The following is a 5,671-nucleotide window of genomic DNA, read 5'->3' as shown; positions in this document are numbered from 1 at the left end:
CCCTCCCTCCCCCCCGTGCCCCGAGCCTCGGTCTTTCTCTGGCTCTGCCCGAGCGGCGGCTGCCGGAGACCGAGCGGCTGCCCTTCTCGCAGCCGCCGCTGGGGGACTGGCACCTCTGGGTCCTAAAGGGATCGGATTTCCGGGGCCGGAGCCTGTGAGCCCTCCCCTTCCCCTCCACCCGAACGGATCCCCTCCCCTCCCCAGCCCTCGCGGAGAGCCTTCCGCTGCCCCCGGACGTTGGCCAGCACTCTTCAACCTGCTTCCATCACAACTTCTGACTGCGATCACAACCCACAGAACCGCACCCCCATGAAATATTGGGGGGAGGCAGTACATCCACGATGGTCTCAGTGTGAGGGGAGGGTGTTTGTAGGGAGGGGCAGAGGTTCATTCTTCAGTGTCCTCGGAGCTAGCTCTTCGGTGTGCTTCAAGCCTTTAGCATCAGACTCGCTGGGCACTTGGTAAAAATACAGATTTCTGGGATCTCTCTCGAACCTTGTGAAGGAGAATCTCAGAGGCTGAACCCAGGAATCTGTATTTTAACACTTCACTACAGGCAATCTTTGGCCCCCTTGGAGGTGTGAAACCTTGGCCCGGCGCTGGTGACCTTTCGATGGTGGGGGAGGGGTGGTGAAGAAAGGAGGTGAACCCTGTCATCCAAGTAGCAGGGGATCACCAAAACTGCCGTTTAGAAGTCTGGAAAGGATGTCCTGTCGCCTGTCTGCTGTGCACCCGTCTTCAGGCCCCTGCCCTGGCACTCCTGCCTCTCAAACCGGAAGGAAGGGTTTGGGAGCAGGAATTCTAGAGGCCTGGGGCCAAAGTTTCCCCAGTGAGAGCTCTAACTTGGGTCTCCGATTTAAAGGATCCTGGCCACTGTGTTCCGGTGGGGGTGGGTGGGGGGGTGGGGAGGGTGACAGTGACCTACACATCCCCTGTCCTGGCAACCCAGAAAGCTGTTTGATGCTCTCTGCACCCCCCGCATACACAGCTAGGGTGCTGGCGCTGCCTGGGCCCTGGGTGTGAGAGTCCGCCCTCCGGACAGATCCAGGTGAGCTGGTTCAGTCCACACATCCCAGAAACTGGTGAACACAATGGGCCCTAGGACCCAGAGAACAACTCAGGCACAAAGCCTCCCCCCACTCCCAGCTGCTTCCTGCATCTCAGGCCTTTCTGCGGCCTCTGCCTCCTCCCCCGCCCTCTTCCCCTCCATCCTCTTCCTCCTTTTCCTAATCTCCCACTCTCTCCCCACTGGCCTGGAAGGGCTGGCAAAGGGAGCCCTCCTACCACTCCACTGCAGGGGTGTGTGTGGGTTTTGTGGGATATTAACGCGTTACCATGTGCAAAAGAGCTTAGAGTACAGCGTGGGGGATGGAGTGTGGGGAAGCCGCCTGGGAACCCTCGATATTGGGATCGGGAGGGGCCAGGAACCGCAGGACTGATCCTGAGGCTGGTGCTGAAGAGGAGGGAAGATCTAGGTTGTGAGCTGAAGCCGGAAGTGAACCCAGACCTCACACTTTCCAAATGCCACCTGCATCTTTGCCCAGCTGCCCAGGAAACTTACCCCTCCCCAGTTTTGCACTTTGGGATGGTGCAGGGTGAAGAAGTCTCCCTCCTAACCCTTCTTAGAAGGCCTCTGTCAGGAGCAAGCTTTGGGACTTAGATTTCCAAACTCAAGATTGGGTCTTGAAAACCCCTCCCGACAGGCCCCCCAACCCCAATATAGAAGTCCAGAGAAGACAGAAACCTCACCCAGTTGGGGTTTGGAAGTTTGAACAATGTACTCAGAAGCTCTTGTGTGGATTGGAGGAGGGCGCAGGCCCCTGTGTTCTGCCCAGAATCTCCCACACCTTTGGTGGTAGGTCATCTTAACTGGTCCCAGCCCAAGGGGTCTGTGCCCACGCGTCTGGCCAGGTGGGGAAGCCCCCAGTTTCTGAGGGTGGGAGAAGGAGCTGAGAACCAGCTGCTAGACCCAGAGACCCTCGGACTCCCAGCATTTCCTGTAGCAGCTTAGAGCAAACTGGAATTACAGGGGTGCTCTTGGGTCTCCCTTGTCCAAAGGTTTATGAATCTCTGGACAAACCCCTGTAACAGACCCCTCTAGGGGGTTTGGGCTTCAAGAGGGTGGAGCTAGCCAGAGCTTGGGGGACTGAGCTAATCAGTGGGATTATTATTTCATGGGCTCCTGGTTAGCAGAGCAACACCCCGGCCAGAATTCCCAAAGACGCTTTTATGGAGCGGTAAGTGCTTCCCCATCACTTGTTCTCTGGTGTCAGGCACCAAGCCGGCTGGCCTGTGAGATGGGTGAAGAATGGGGTCTCATTCCCTCCATCCCTTCTCTGCCTGTCTGGAACAGTAGTCGCACCTGATAGGAACAAGGAGGGTTTGGGAGGGTTACCATCCAAACTGAAGGCTTTAAATCGAATTTTCATTCATTGGGCTGTCATCTTCACCTACTTCCTCCGGTGAGGAAGCACTCCAGGATAATTTAACCACCTTTCTCTTTCCTTTGTCTTCATGGAAGAGACTTTGATGGCCAAGTTGCCCGGTGGTCTTTGGATGGAAGTTCCTTCCTTACCTTTGCCTTGGCATAGAGTGGTTGACCTAGGAGCCAGGCTGCCAGGGTTCAAATCTTGGCTTCACTGCTTACTGGCTGTGTGACCTTGGACAAGTCACTTATCCTCCTCTGTGCTCTGGGAGGATAAAAGAAGGCCCAGAAAGAGACGAGAGTGGCTCGGACACAGAAGATAGGGTGTGGGGGAGGAGATGCCTTTCCCAGCCTGTGCTAAAAAGGCCAGAGGCTGCGATAGGCAGAGATAATTCACCCCCAACTCTCCTCCTGGTAACCGCCCCCCTGCCAAAGCTTTCCCACACCCCCCAAATCTGATTAGGGTCCTTGGGAAGATGCTCTGTTAGGACTCTTCCCCAAGGCTTGCTAGTTTTAAACACCAGGTGTAACTGCAAAGATAGTGATGAAGGCAGGGAGAGGCCTGATGAGCGATAAGTCTCGAGCCCTCAGCGCCCTGGGCGCAGGCCCGGGCTGGGTGCCAAGGCTGGCTTCTCTTTCCAGCCCTGGGGCCTTGAGACTCAGCTTCTAAAAGCGGTTTTTCCTTGGCCACGGTCATCTAAGCAGAGGCTGGCCTAGACCCTGCACTTGGATCCTTTTGTGGTGAGCCAGTGATCCCCACCCAGTTGCTCTCCTTCAAGAGTTGTCCTCTGCCAGGGATTTGGGCTGGTTGTAGGATGCTGGAAAGGTATGCTTGTGTGTGTACACCTCAAATCCAGGATGTCAGTGCTGGAGGGGCCTTTAGTGGCCCTTGGCTGACCTCTTCACAGGGAGAATGACGAAAGCTGAGAAGTGACATACCTAGTTTTAGAGGAAACAGACCAGGCTAGGGTTCATGAGGCCTGAATTGAGTCCTAGCTGCACTCATTTGCTGGATGACCGTGGGCTAGTCATGTCTCCTCCCAAAGCCTCAGTTTCCTCAAAAAGCTTAGCTTGACTGTCTGTTTCCTGAGCATAGATAACCCTAGGTGTCCCTCACTTTTGTGCATGCAGCACAGCAGAACACAGGCCTTGAAGCCAGGCCATCTTTGTTAGAATCTCCAACCCGCCACTCCCCAGCTAAGGGGCTTCAACAGATTCCTTCATCTATAAGATGGAGATAATATACCAACTTCATAGAGTTGTTGTGAGGAATAAATGGGTCCTCAATGCATAAGGCACTAAAAGCGGGCTCAGAGTGTTGGCTGTTACTGATTGCAGGGTATCCAAGCACATGTGGGGGTGTGTGCCTGCATGCACATGCGGGCAGGTATGGCTGAGAATGAAACTCGGTGTTTGCATCTCTATGTGTGTCTTCACAGGACTTTGGGGCTCTCATTTTCTTTAAGGTTCATTATGTGAAATTTTGAAATATAAACACCCCTTGCTTACAGCTTCTCCAAATCTTTGGTGGTCATTCTTGGGATGGCCTCTCTTCTCTACTTCCCAAAGGGTTTTTCACTCCTGCCTGTGGGTGCCTCAAGCCCCTCATTGTCCCTGCAGGGAGAGGGGTCCCTTAGGGTCCTCTCACAGCTAGGAGACTGCCTTGCTGCTGGTTCCCTCTGCTCTACCCGGTTTCTTTCTATCACTCTCCACGCTTGCTCCAGTGGCTCTTGGAAAGTTCAGATACATCTTGGAGACTAGGGAGGGAGACTCGGTAGGAGGAGTCAGGGTGTGTGTGTGTTGGGGGGGTGGGGGAAGGGGTTGGACAGAGGAAAGATTTCTCCAAATCATCAGTTGCTTTAAAAGAAAGCCTATATTTAGCTGGGCTTAGAGGGCCTGTAAATATGTATTTTGCAAGGCAGACAGCCCGTATCCGTGGGAGCTCCAGAGATATGCAGGGAGGTCAAAGAAAAAAAAATAATCAGAAAGCTTAGGCAATATATTTTGTCATCAGCAGATTCAAAAAACTCTTTCTACTGCCTGCTCTCACTGCTAATAATACACATTTCTGTGTTTTGATGGTTCCTATGTTTCATCTGCTCTCCGGATCTTGTGCAGTGGGTGCCTGAGAAGGAGACTGGCTCTCGGAGACACCTTTTCCTGCCACCCCTTGCCTCATCTGCCCTGGGTCAGGGGAAACAGCATCCCGCCATCTCCATCCCCACTAGCCTGCCAGGCTCTGCCTGGCGCAGGTACAGCCTCCAGAACACCAGCTCTCAGGTCTCCCACGCTCAGTGCCCAGCATGCAGGTGGCTTTGGGGTGAGATGTGGGGTGAGAAATCCTGCACTTCAGGGCAGTTCTACTTCAGAGACCTCTTTTTTCTACAAAAATGTTCATTAATTGTTTTTTTACTTTTACTTTGAAAAGTTTCTTTAACAGTAAGAGGCCTTCAAAGAATCATGTGAGAGAATTTACAAATGCTAGCAATGTGTCATTTTTGCTTTGGGTTTTTACATATAAAAGAGAATATTTGGCTGGGCCCGGTGACTCACGCCACCCAGTGCCGTAATCCCAGCACTTTGGAAGGCCAAGGAGGGCGGATCATGAGGTCAGGAGATCGAGACCATCCTGGCTAACAGTCTGTCTCTATTAAAACCCTGTCTCTACTAAAAATACACAAAAAAATTAGCTGGGCATGGTGGCAGGTGCCTTGTAGTCCCAGCTACTCAGGAGGCTGAGGCAGGAGAATGGCGAGAACCTGGCAGGCGGAGCTTGCAGTGAGCTGAGATCGTGCCATTGCACTACAGCCTGGGCAACAAGAGCAAAACTCCATCTCAAAAAATATATATATATATATTTGAGCCCCCTTTTCTTTCTCCCCAGTTCCATTGTCCACCTCCCCCAACACTCACACATTTGGAATACAGCTTTTCTAGATCATAATTTTTGCATTACTATATTTTAATTGTAGCAGACTAGAGATATAAAATTCATCATTTTGGCCGGGCGCAGTGGCTCACGTCTGTAATCCCAGCACTTTGGGAGGCCGAGGCGGGCAGATCACGAGGTCAGGAGATCAAGACCATCCTGGCTAACACGGTGAAACCCCGTCTCTACTAAAAATACAAAAAAAATTAGCCGGGCATGGTGGCGGGCGCCTGCAGTCCCAGCTACTCGGGAGGCTGAGGCAGGAGAATGGCATGAACCCGGGAGGCGGAGCTTGCAGTGAGCTGAGATCGCGCCAC

This window comes from Pongo pygmaeus, chromosome 19, assembly GCF_028885625.2.
Source record: "Pongo pygmaeus isolate AG05252 chromosome 19, NHGRI_mPonPyg2-v2.0_pri, whole genome shotgun sequence".
Lineage (NCBI taxonomy): Eukaryota > Metazoa > Chordata > Mammalia > Primates > Hominidae > Pongo > Pongo pygmaeus.
Note: the sequence above shows the minus strand (reverse complement) of the source record.